The following is a 13,786-nucleotide window of genomic DNA, read 5'->3' on the forward strand; positions in this document are numbered from 1 at the left end:
GGAGTCACAAAATTCCTTCTGCTAGCCTATGGCCCCCCATCCCCTACAGAGCAGCTGCATTTTAGGACTCAGACTTCTGAGTTGACAGCGGTCTTAATGCACTCCCACAGGCAGTGGGAAAACAAATTAAACTCCAGGTAGGCATGACCCAAGCTTCTACCTATGTCTAGGAACAGTGCTGTAGACAATGCTTCAGAAACAACCAGACTGTGAGCAGAAGTTGGAGCTCCTGGGGCGCTGCGCATAGTCAGTCAGCTGTCTCAAAAACCAAAGAAGAGTGAACCAGGGGTGGGGGCGACTCCTTGTCCTACTTATCTAATACCAATCTTCCTATTATGCAATCCCCCCCATTCCTGCTATACAATTTATGGGCATGGGTGCATTGGGACCTTTCCTAGGCACCGCAAAGAGAAGGGCAGTTACTTGGGAGTTGGGAGTAATCATATAATACTTCTTTTCTTCACACTATGCCTAAAATGATGGCTAGACAGCCTGCCTGGAAGCCAGGAAGACTTGACTTCACTTCTCCTCAGTCTTGGCAGCTCCTTAACACTGGAAGTGGCAAAGAAGGTGTTATTTCTTCATCCAAGAGTCCCCTACATCAATTAAATCAAGAATTAAACCAAGGTCCAGTCCTTATCCCTCCCTATCTCTAATAAACTATGTGGTCAGAGTGTGCTCACTGCCCATATTCTGTGAATATGGAGGGTTAATCGATGGAGAAAAATTCATCTGTAGGACTGATTTGGGAATTCACTAGTTAGATGTTCACATATTTTAAAAAGAATTTCATGCAATATTTCCCTTCATGGCTTGGTAATTGGCAGGCTAACTCTGATGAGACCACCTGGCAGTTGGCTTAGGTAGGACACAACTCAGCTATCACACGCCTTCATTGTGTAACTAATAGTGACATAAGGAATTTCAGTAGGCTCAAAGGATGGCAACATATTGAACCAATGCAGGTTGCTATTGCTGCTGTATAGTATCCCCAAGTCATGGGCACATACCAAGTGGTACATATAGCTCTCCATGCACCGCACTCACTTAGAAGCAAGGTGACACAGAGACCCAACCTCTGCATCCCCCTACTGATGCTGCTCTTTGCCATCACTCCTAATGTTGGTGATACAAAATTGACAACTGCCTTTAGGAAAAACCAGCAATCTGTTGCGATCACTCTCTGATCTCTCATACCCATCCACCTCAGCTCTACTCCAGCCATATCCACATCAAGTTTCCTCTTCCTTTTTCCTGAATGGAAACAGATCTAGTACTAATCAAACAATGGCCAGTTATTAAGGCCAAATATGTGTAAGTTACTGTGTTGGGAATGAGGAGATTCAGAAACAAAAATGAAACCATCCCTGTTCTCAAGGAACTTATGCTCTTTTGTTCTTCGAAAATGTTTTAATGTCAATAACTTTTGCTTTTGAATCATCTTCATTTCCTAGAGAGAAATTCTTTACAATGAAGAATTTTTTTTATAAAGGGGGAAGAAAACAATTCAACAAAACTAAGCAGTACACTACCAAATCCAGCATTGTACACAAAGTTCCACACCGATAGTCCCAACTATGCAAAGAATGGGAGGCACATTCACACACCTCTTCTTTAAGGTCAAGCTTGGAGCCCCAGTGTTGAGATGAGGCTCAAAGGGAGCTAGGAATTCTCAGGGGGGAAGGTGAGAAGGGAGGGCATTATAGGCATGGGAGACAGTTTGTGTTAAAGCACTGAGAGCAGCAAAGTTTATGTTTGACTGGAACAAAGTGCATGAAAGGAAGCAATGTATCTAATAAACTTTGGATGGGTAGGTCAAGGTCAGGCGGTGAGGGGCTTTAAATGCCACAGAAGTTTGTATTTGAACCTAGAGGCAATAGGGAGCTCTGGGAGTTCACTGAATGAATGTGTGTGTGTGTGTGTGTGTGTGTGTGTGTGTGTGTGTGTGTGTGTGTGTGTGTGTGAGAAACGGTCAGACTTGTGCATTAGACATTTTAGTTTGGTTATCTGTGTGGAGGACAGATTAGGGAGTGGAGAGACAGGGCAGGAATATTAATCAGGAGTAAATGTAATAGTCTTCAGTGAGAGATGATGATGGTATGAATAATGCTTGTAAGTGGAAAGAAGGGGACAGATGCTAAAAATGTAGAGGCATAACCCACAAGAGTTAGCAACTGAGTGATTATGTAGGGTAAAGGAGGATGGGGAATTGAAGATGATTGAGGTTTGGAGTCTTCTTGACTGGAAAGCCAGTGATGCCTTCAACAGAAATAGACAAGCCAAGAAGAGTAGTGGGTTTGGGGGGAAATTAATAATTTCTATTTCAGCCATATTGAGTTAGATGTTCTACAGGACATCACAATGTTTAAAAAGCACTTGGCACCGTTGGACTGGAATTCAGGTAAGACACTGAGACTAGACATATAGCTCTGGATGTCTTCTCCCTAGAGATGGGAGAAAGATAAATTGAAAAATGAAGGTGAAACAGAAACAAAAGCGATGAAGCCTTCATGGGGTTGATGAAGTCACCAAGAGAATGCACATTCACAGTTAGGGGGCACAATATGGATGATGCACTAGCAAAAAAAGACAGAGAAGGAACAGTCAGACAAAGAAGGAGAAGCAAAGGAACAGGAGAGAATATCCAAGAGGTGGCAAAGAATATTAAGTGCTGCAAAGGGTTCAAGAAGGATCAGGATGAAGAAGAAGTCATTAGATCTGGCAATTAAGTAACTTTGGAGAGAACAGCTCAGTGACTAGGTCAGAAGCCAGACTGCAGACAGTTTAGGAGAGGAGAGGAAGTGGAGGTGATGAGTGTAGACAGTTTTGTTTTTTCTTTGACTGTGAAATGTTGGAGATACAGGATGACAGCTTGAGGGGAAGGTAGGACCAAGTGAGAGTTTTTTTCAAGGATGGGGAGAGACATGGATGTTTTTATAGGCCACAAGAAAGGAGCTAGCAGACACAGAGAGGCTGGAGATTAAATATTTCTGGGGGCAATGAGAGAGGATACAGGAAGGGATGGGATTGAGGGTACAAGTAGGAGGGCTGGTCTTGGTTAGAAGGCAAGTCACCCCCTCAGGGAATGAAACAAGGGGGGAGAGGAGGGGATGCAGTCAAGGGGTTTTGAGATATGGAGTAGGTGAGAAAGAGGTCAAGGGGAATCGTCTTTTCTCATTAAAATATGAGCTGAGATTCTCTGCTGAAAGAATGGGATCAGGGGTGGCAGTGGAGGCTCATAGAGAAAAGGCAAAGTTTGGAATAGCCCTTGTGGGGAGACTAATCAGAAAAACAACTGAGGGAAGAATAAAAGGACTGAATTCCTGCAGTGAGGATCTGGCTGAGATCAGAATAACCAGTCTTGAGTGGATCTCGTTAATAGGAGTTACGTGATTTCCTACAGTAGCAGCAGATAGTAGTATGAGAGTCACAGCAGAGGAACTAGTTGATGGGAGAGTAGTCTAGGATTTTGGGACGGGACTAGAACAAGGACCAAGTAGTTTAAGAGGAAAGGACAGTGGAGGGTTGAACTGCTTAACTAAAGGGCAAAGACTGAAAAATTAAGTCAGAGCAGGAGAAAAATAAAGTGATGGCCTGGGAGAGTATTGAGGAGTAGAGGGCCCAGAGATTACTGAGAATGAAGAGGTTGTTTTTTGGGGGGGTGGGGATATAGGGAGAAATGGAGCGATAGGAGGTTAGGTTCAGCTAAAGAACTCAGAATTAGTGATCATCAGAGTGGAACACTTATGGGCCATGGTTAGATCAAAGGTGAGTCTTCTCCTGTGTGTAGCTGAAGTAGAACAAAGGAGCAGGTCATGGGCACTGAAGAGAGGACATCTGAAGGAACATCAACATGCATGTTGGAAGTCCCCCATAAAGGGAGGGGCTGGGGTCTCAGGACATTCATTTTCTGACCCTCAGGGAGGACTGCCTCTCTATCTGCATCTCTTGTTATGTATACCCTGAGATGCAGCTACAAGGTCTCCCCATGGCCACCTCCTGATCCTTACTGTAGTCACTGCTCAGGAAGCTCTTCTCTTGTGAGTCTTACTCCACCCAGAAATATCTTTGTGTCTAGAACCTGGTTTTAGTTTGCCATAGGCCACCAGGCCAATACTTAAGTCATTGATTACATGCCAGGAACTATGTTGGATGCTGAGCACAAGAGACAAAAATGAAGCAGGACTTGACCTCAACAAGCTTAAAGTCTATGAGAAGGGGGTATGGGGGACACGTGGACAAAGAAGTGAACAGATACAAGTTAATTTGGAGGGGAAGGGGACCAGGAGCTGTGGGGATCAAGAAAGGCTTCATGTAGAAGGGTGGTATTTGAGCTGAGTTTTGAGGGAAATGAGGAATTCTAAGAGGCTGAGGGGGGAGAGAGTGCATTCTGGGTTTGGGGAACAGTTGTGTAAAGACCCGGATATGAGCTAGGGAATAATGTATAACAAGGTGGGAAAGAGTGCTTGGGGACAGGCATGAAGCCAAACAGAGCAGTTTATAACTGATGCCAAGGGCAATGAGGGGATAGTAGAATTTGAGCTGGAGAGTGACATGGTCCACCCTATGCTTAGTGCCTTGCTCACAGGTGTTCCTCTCCAATGTAACCCTCACCCTTATATTTGGGGACTTTCATATAAGAGCTGACATCCCACCAAATACCGTCAGTTCCAGAGACTCCTCAATACCCACAATCTATACCTTCAATTCACTCCAACTATACCTAAGGAGGTCATTCCTTTTTGACTGTCTTGGAGCCTCTTCCCATTGGCTTTGTGCCCTGGTCATACTGCTAGATCTCAGGTCTTCTCCTCTATCTTCCTCTATCCAATACAATTGGCTGTCTCTCAGTTGAGTTTACATTCTGAGGGTTACCCAAGGTAACCTGTGAAGTTTCACAGGTTAGGGGTGGCAAAAGGTCAGGGAGTAAGGGATTAAGGTGGTAGTTGGCAAAATGTTAATGTGGCTGGTTGTGGGGTCAAGGTTTGGAGGTGAACAAAGCTAGTGTGGGAGAGATGGATTGAGAGAAGAGGGATGGCGTAGGGGATTAGAGGATGTGATATGGGCAAAAAGGCTTAGTGTGAGTGGGAAAGGTAGTCAGGAAGTTGATACTGGAGAATGGAATTTTGCATCCTCAGATCTTGGAAGTGGTACAATTTTAAGAGGGACCAAGTTCTAAGGTAAGACTGTCTAGGTGCGTGTGACTGAGGTAGGGATAGTGGAGAAATTAACTGGTAAATCTGGTAGAAAAGACATTAAGAAGAGAGAAGGCTATGGATGATGCTAAAGATGGGGTAGAGAAGAGCATGAACCAAATAATGAGGCTGTGGAAAGAGCTGGGAAAAGTACTAAGCACAGAGGGTCAAAGACAGAAAGAAAGACACTATATATACTACACAATTTATAGCAGTACTATTTGTGGGAGTAAAGAACTGGAAATCCAATAGATGTCTGGCGATTGGGGGGATGGCTGAACAATTGTGGCACATAAGTGCATAAAAATGTAATGAAATGCAAGAAGAAACAATAAATGTGAAGAATTTCAAGAATCACTGGAAGACATGAACTGATGCAGAGTGACATAACGAGACGCACTTTCCATATTAGAGGGAGAAGTGACCAATCTCTCCTCTTCATCTTGTGTTCTACCTGCAAGCAACTGTTTTGACAATAATTGGGTGTCCCTCCCAGTGAGTCCCACATGCATATATGCAAATTAATTTGATTTGATTTTCATAATTGCCTGTGAAATGAGGTGCTCTTGTCCCCATTTTATGGGTGAGATAACTAAGGCTGAGAGACTAAATTACTTCCTCAGGGTCACAGAGTAAGTAAATGTCTGAAACCACATTTGCATTCAGCTCTTTCCATCCCAATATAACACCCAGAGTTTTTCCCCATCCAGACTGCTGTATGGAGAAATGTCCCCTGAACCGAGTGGCTTTGATGGTCTGTATCCTGGTCCTACCATATCAATCAATTTTAATCCCACTCTGCAACACAGCTTGACATACCAGGTTCATTCCCAGAATCGAGGGTCTGAAAGGGACTTCTGAGGTCATCGATTTCATCCTGTACCTGATCAAGACTCTCCTTATTATGATACACTCAACATGTAGTCTTATACTCCTTCCATATGATAGCCTTCTAAACATTTAAAGATGGGGAAATGAGGGATAATAAATGTTTAGGACAGACTGAGAGAAAGAAGATTAGGATATGCTGAGGGGAAGAAAGGGTATTGAGAAGCTGGGCTTGGCTGAGAGGAATAGGAGCAGGGGATTGAGAAAAGGGAAGGATGCTAAGGGGAATGAGGGATTTGGGGCTGGAATTTTCTGAATTTGGAAGAGGTTGAACAGAAGAGAGTTGGAATTAAGGGAAAAACAGATGGGAGATGAAACAGGGAAAGAGAAGAATGGGGAGGAGGGAGATGGCCAAGGGAGAGGAAGGCAGTCTTTTTTTTTGAAGGTAGATCAGCATAGTCAGAGAAGCTACTTTGGATTTGGAGTCAAGGATATGGTTCAAATCTCAGCTCTGCTACTTCCTGTGTAACCATCAATAAATCGTTTGGCCTCTTGGCTTCAGTTTCTTCTTCTGTTGAATAAAATCTCTAGGGTCTCTTCTAAGTCTAAACCTTTGTACCTATGATCCTGTTCTCTTCTTCAGACTAAACATTCACAGTTCCTTCAACTGATCTTTGTAATGACACTTCTTTGGCCTTTAACCATTCTGATCACCCATTCTGACTTGTGTATCTCCCCTAAACATGATGCCCAGAACTGAACACAGTACTCCAGATGTGGCCTGACTAAAGCATTGTATAAATCTTCTTCATGTTGGAAGCTACGCTTCTCTCAGAGCTGAAGATGATAGGTTTGTGGCTGCCCTGTCATACTGTTCACTGACACTGAACTAGTTATTTAGTCATTTTTCAGTCATTTCCAACTCTTGGTGACTCCTTCTGGGGTTTTCTTGGCAGAAATTTTGGCATGGTTTGCCATTTCCTTCTCCAGCTTATTATTCAGATAAGGCATCTGAGGTAAACAGGGTTAAGTGACTTGCCCAGAGTCACCCAGCTAGTGTTTGAGACCAGATTTGAACTCAGTAAGACTCATTTTCCTAACTTCAGGCCCAGCACTCTGTCTACTATGGTGCCACCTAACTTCCCCATATTGGGTTTATGGTGCATTAAAACAGATATTTTTCATAGCAACTGTCTAGCCACATCTCTCCCATTCTGTATCTGTGGGGTTTTTTTTAAATCTAAGTGTAGAACTTTACTTTTAATCTTTAAAAATTTAATCTTCTCTGTTTTAGTCCACTGTTCTACTCCATCAAGGGTATATCTGGATTTCATCATCCACCATGTTAGCTCAACATTGCCAGAAACTTCATGTTACCTGCAAATTGGACAAGTATGTTACCTATGCCTTCAACCAAGTCATAAAAGTGTTGAATAATACAGGGCCAAGGACAGATTCTTTGGGTACTATACTAGAGAACATCTCATTACTCTGGGCCTGGTTATTCAACCACAACCATATTGGTATTATAATCCAATACATATCTCTCCATCTCTGTATTTGTAGAATGCTTTGGTGAAATTTATAGTGAGTACTGCAGATGTGGTGACCAGATTACAGCTATGGCATTTCCTCAATCTAATTGCAGCCTCTCACAAAGGGAAGTGAGCTCAGTCTGCCATAGCCTGCCTCCTAAGTGTGAACTAATCACTCTCTTAATGACGTGCTTTAGAATTTTTCTAGGAACAGACATCAAGCTCATTGGTATACGGATTACAGATCCTACCTTCCTCTTTTTGAGGAAAATGGCAATGTGCAGTTTTCTCCTTCCCTTCTGTGGCAGCTCTGCCATTCTCCAAGGTCATTCAAAGGCCTGGTGACTAACCCTTATCACGGGCCCTGCCCCACAGTTTCTGATGCCTACTCCTGTTTACTTTGCCTTTCATCCTCTGTATTTCAACCCAGTCCTTTTCTGTGAAGCCTTCCCTGATTCCTGATCTTTCATTCTCATTCATTCCTGACACACTTACAGTGTGCACCCTTCCATCGGGCAGGTAGGTTATCACGCACTGCCTTATTCTGTTGAACATTTAACATGACAACCTTTCTCTCTCTAGCGAGATTACAGGCTCCTGTGCCCTGTGGGGCACTGACTGCATCTAGTCTTGGGCTCTCTATGCCTCTGACCATGAGTGGAGCATAGGAATTGAAGGGTGGCCCCGTGAGTGCTCAATAAGTGGTTTTGAATGAATGGCAGTAAGACAGACGGGAGCTGTGCCATATAGGGGAAGCCATGAGCTCTCTTGGCCTTGCTTTTGTCATCTGCAAAATAGCAAAAAGTGGAGTTTTGGACCAGATAATGATAGCTGGCATTTATGTAGCCTCTAAAACTTACAAAGTACTTCATTATCTAATCTCAGCTTTGCAAGCCACCCTGAGAAGTTAGTGCCGATATGTCATTATTCCTCTTCTTACAGATGAAGAAATAGAGACTCAGAGATGTTAGTTATCTGTCCATGATCACAGAGAGTGAGTAAATGTCAAAAGCAGAATTTGAACCCAGGTCTTTCGAATTAAAGCTCTGAGTCCTTTCCACTACACCACACTGCTTCATCAGAAATACTGCTCTTTTTGTCCCTTATGATGCATGAACAAAATCTTGTTAAATTAAACTGAATGAACAAAATAGGGAAATTACAAGCAGCAATGTCTGGAAAAGGTGGTTTTCTTGGACCTGACCCCAGCTACTGCATGATTACCTTCAAATGGGAACTTCAGTGACCTCCCTGTTCTGCTCCTCAGGGGCATGGTGTGAAAGCCCTTCTGACTCCTAGGGAGGAGGGGAAGTCAAGGCAGAGCCAGGGGGCCTTCCTGTAGGGGCAAGTCAGGGACATGGCACCCCTCCATTCTGCAGCACTTAAAAACTCACCAAGTATTTTCTTACAACCAGCCCTCTGAGGCAGGTGATACAAATGCTTTTGAAATACACTGTGAGATTCTCTTGTCTCATCAACACATTCCTCTGAAGAATCAAGCTTCTTCTGGCTTCGAGAAGAATACATTAATTAAAGCACACACAGCTAAGCTTTTCCAGCTCTGGGGTGAATTTTAATGGGTTGCAGGACAAAATAGAAGTAGAGAGTTGACATATTTTCTCTTTGGGTCATAATCACCTGGAGGGTTTATTGTCAGAAATAACTAATTATATTTTTAGAGTGCTGTAAGGCTTCAAAAAACACTTTCCCCACAGCACTCTTATAAGGTAGGTAGCCCAAGTATTTTTATTTCCATTTTATGGATGAGAAAACTGAGGCACAGAGATGTGAAGTCACTTAATAGCAATAGCTAGTTTTTATAAAGTTTTAATATTTGCAAAGTGTTTAACATATGTTATCTCAGTTGAATAACTTGCCCAGTCTTACAGCTAATAAGTATCACAGGAGCTCAAACTCTTTATCTGGTTCAAGGATCAAGGCACTCATTTTCCAATATATTCAGATACCTTTCTCAGTAGGAAACCATCTTACTGAGAAGCCTCCAGACAGAGTGGCACACGAAGACTAAGCGAAATCTGTGGCTGGGACTAAAGGCATCTTTTGTCTACTGGATTTTTTTTTTTTTTGCCTTAGTATCTTAAAAGTTTCTAGTGAACAAAAAAATAAAATATAAGAGAGAAATGTGAGAGCAAATACTTAGAACCAAAAGCCCCACTTTAACCAGATCTTCTACTTTTATTTCCGAAGGAAATTTTGTATTACAGTATTTACTTTTTGTTTATATACAGGTACTTCACATTTGTGTTTAAAATGCACAGACCTCCCAGAATTCTCTTGTTCCGGCTTAAATTAGCTGTTATCTTACAATACAAAAAAATACCAAAAAGTTGCAGTCCTAACTTGTGTATGTATAACACCCACGATCCCCAGCAATGAAATAGTTTACAATACTTACTCCGTATTTACATATGAGTGCAATCAATGCTAAATTATACATATTAACAAACTAAGCTGGAGTCCAAACACAGAAGAACTGGAAATAACTGCAGACCCAAGGAGCTTCCAAAGACAGAATTAGTTCAAGGAAATAGGTTTCACTAGTGTTAATGTGTGCTAGGTCCAAATTCAGAATAAGTGGGAATCTCAGGATTTCTTTTAAAAGGGTGGACTGACAGATTTTACAGGCTATTACACAATTTTTCCTCCTTGGCAGAGCTTTTATTAGTGTGAATTACTAATCGGGGGAAATGTCTCTTGGGGATAATTACAGTACCTGGAAGACATGCACAAGAATTTTTATTGTTTAAGTAAAGTTCAGAAAATTGGGTAACTGTCATTTGAGCTCCAAAGTGGAAGAGACAGCAAGTATCCTGAGCATAATTTTCTCTGATCAGCCCTTTTCTTCATATTCCTGCCCTTGAGTCTGGCTTACCACGGTAAGGGAGGTGTCTCTCTCAGGCCTTCCCTATGGTATCAGTGGAAGTCAAAGCCAATTCTACAGTTTAGCTGTCGACCTTTCCACTGAATGGGATCTCAGAATTGGAGGGCATCTCGTCCAAACTGGGCTCAAATTCCCTCACTGACTCCTGATAATCAGTGCTTCCATTCAGCCTCTCCTGAGAGACCTCCTGTTACAGGGAATATGTTACTCCTCTTCAATTACTGCTGTCTCACTTGCTTAACTCTGCCCAAAGGTACCTGTGGAAACGTGTGTCTGATAAAGGTAAGGAAGTGAAAAACCTGACTCTCTGCCTTACCTGTGTGCTTGCTTGGCAGAACCGCCCCCGCCCCAGTAAACTTGAGGTTGCCCACACAAGATAAAAAGCTGTGCAAAGTAAAGTATCGCTTCTCACTGGTTGGTGTGATGATCCTCTAGGGCCTTGCCAACCTCCTCTTCGCAGTCCCCCCCATTCCAAGGGGAGTGTGTGTGATCTACACCAGGCTAATGGCAACTTTCCCAAAAGAGGGACTAGAAGAAGCTTCACTTTCAGTTCTAGGGTCAGTGACTCAACCTTCTGGTCCCCTTTACCCACACGCCTCCCTGCCCAGTCCTGTTTTTCTTCCCTGTACACATGACCTGGGGAAATCTGTGGGCCTTAGATTCTCTCTCAGTGCATCTCACAGCAATCAAGTTGCCCTTCTCTTGGGTGGATGGGCCTTTGGAAGAGGTAGAAGGGACCTCAGTCTCTCTGTACCCAGAGAACAGACTACAGGTTTCTAAACAAATAAAGATATGAGAAGGAGTAAGAGAGGAAACAAGTAAACAGGTATTACTGGCTGCTGCACATAATGGCTACAAATATTTATGAAATTTTTGTTGGAAAAATAGGAGCTATTTGCAAATGAAATAAGCAAATAAAAATAACCCTTATTTTTCAGTGCCCAAAGGCTTCATTCATGTTTTAAACTAAAGGGCTGGAAAACTTCCATTAGAAACCTAACAAAGTCACAACCATAAACTTCAGCGAACACATGGTTCTGGAATTTTTGCTTCCATGTCCCACAATATTTCAACTATAAAAACCAAGGGAAATATTTCTAGGGCTGAAACTTAGGGCATCCAACCTCTGTCCTGAAGCCAAGGTCCCCTGGCAAATTGAGATTTGGGCCAGTTCTAAGGAAAAGGCCAGTTCTAAGTTCTAAGGAAAAGAGCTTCAGTTTAACATTCTCCTAAGGAACAGTTGCATTAAGATGATTTACTGCCTGATTCTTCCTGCCTTTTTTTAAGTAGGAGAAAAGCTTTATTTTGAGATATTTTGTTTATTTAAATGAAATGAGTTGCATTTAAATGCATCAACATGTTGGGGATATTTTTCCTGCTCAATTGGCAGAGTGTTAGTATCTAACTGGATGACTTCTCTGAGCTCTGAAAGATACCCAGTACTCAGCACTGGGGCATGTTATTAAGACAAAACTTAGGCATCATTTAAAATGCATCAAAAATACACGAGCAGTTTCTCTGCTCTATGTGCATTTTCAAAGATTCAGCATTTTGCACATGATGCCACCGTATTATTTAGCTGTGTTATTAAAAGGGTTTTCATTTATTCACAGACTCTCTGGTGACCTATGGGCCTGTTTTCAGAGTCAGGGAGTTGGCTTAGGAGTGAGAAACACCAGCTATCAGAGACTTTGCTTTTCCCCATTCCAGCTGAACTTTACATCAGGATGAAGCTGCCTGCTGAAGGTAGCAGGGCTGAGGCAGAGACATGACAAGAGCCCAGTCATTCCATGTATTGGCAGAGAGAAGGCTGAAAAAAGGGTCGTTCCCCCAGAGGGGTTTCTAATTCTGGGTCTGTCACAGGGCTCCACCTACCTTGCCTTCTACTTCCTGTCTCCTTTCGCATACTCTCCTGTAAATAACTGAAGAGCTAGCCTGTTGCCCTCTCAGTGGCTGAGTCACTTACTGTTCAGGACTTTTCCAAGAATGCCATTAGCGAGGAAGTGGCAGGGGGTTGCTGAGGTCTGCTGGGGGAGAGGCGCAGAGAAGAATATCTTAGCAAAGGGAAAATCAGTACTCAGAGTCAAGGCTGAGGTTACCTCCCTGCAAGAGGCAGCTCCCCCAGCCTCTTTCCTCATCTCTCCATTCCTCCCCAACAGGCCTGGATCACTTTCAAGGTCTTTACATAAATGGTAGAAGCTGGATGGGCAATCTTGGGCAGAGGGGGGCTGTGGGATCTCCTTCTCTGGGTTCACCTGAAAACAGAGTCAGAGTTGAAAGGGACCTTCAGAGGTTATATACCCTTGCTCTTGGCCAGTATTGTGTGAAGGGGAAAGTTTCCATTCTCGGAGAAGTGAGTCTATTGGAGGTAATTCATTTGTACATTAGTTAGTGTTGTTGGTTTTTTAGGCAAAAAGCATTCCTGGGGATCTTAACCTGGGACAAAGAACAGGGTTAGAAAGGTCGGAGAACAGAAAAAGCTCTCTAATCACTGCATTTCTTCAGGGTTGTGTCTCAAAGAGAAAATTCCTAAGGCATTTGTTCTCATAGGTCTTGGGCCACCCAAATGCCCAAAGGTATACCTCCCTTACCACCAGAGTTATTCTGAGATGAAACTAGGAGAGAAGTTCTTCCAGTCCATTGTCAAAACCTAGGCCTTGCTGGGGCAGCGTGGGAGTGATTTTCCTCACTAGCTACTATGGATATTAAGAGACAGTATAAGAAAATGCGAGAAAAAAAGATGCATTACTTCCAGTTTTTAAGAGTCCTTTCCTCCTGCCCTCTTAAAATCATTCTCCATTGCTCACTCCATTTGGCAAACCTGAGTTTCTCCTTTTTGGACTCTTGGATGTGCTCAATCTCTGTAAGTCCTCATCGTGGGCTCCAGCTGATGGAGAAGAGCCTCCCACAGCCATAGAGACTGAGGTGGGGAGGTTCCTCTGGTGAGAAGGAAGGGAAATGTCTTCTTTTCCCTTCTGCATATCATGGCAGGCTCTGGGCTTTGACCCTTGGTGGAAGTCCTGGCTGAAGGTGACTTCTTCCTACTCACATATTCCCACAGTACCATCTGAATTTCTCCTTTGCTTCTACCACATCCAATCATGTACAATACTTATTTGGGTCCACGTCTCATCCTCCCTATTAGATTGCAAGGTTCTTACTAGAAGGGTCCTTGTTTCATTTCATTTTTGCATCTCCAGGGCCAAGCAAAGGGCCTTGCATATATCAGAAGTTAACTGAATAGAATCCCATCAGGGACTATCCCTTTCTCCAGACAGATGTCTGAGTCCACTAGCCTAGACCCTGAAGAAAATAGACACTCAAGG

General features: G+C 43.1%; 1 protein-coding gene across 1 annotated transcript in view; it reads right to left on the reverse strand.

The window, feature by feature from the left end:
* Nucleotides 1–12,582: 12,582 nt before the first annotated feature.
* The window catches only part of ATRN (attractin), a 244,387-nt gene continuing 243,183 nt past the window's right edge, over nt 12,583–13,786 (reverse strand). Inside the window, exon 30 of the mRNA XM_072619903.1 lies at nt 12,583–12,715. The gene's annotated coding sequence lies outside the window, so the exon portion shown is untranslated. The remainder of the gene's footprint in view (nt 12,716–13,786) is intronic.

The sequence above is a fragment of the Notamacropus eugenii genome, chromosome 6 (genome assembly GCF_028372415.1).
Source record: "Notamacropus eugenii isolate mMacEug1 chromosome 6, mMacEug1.pri_v2, whole genome shotgun sequence".
NCBI lineage: Eukaryota > Metazoa > Chordata > Mammalia > Diprotodontia > Macropodidae > Notamacropus > Notamacropus eugenii.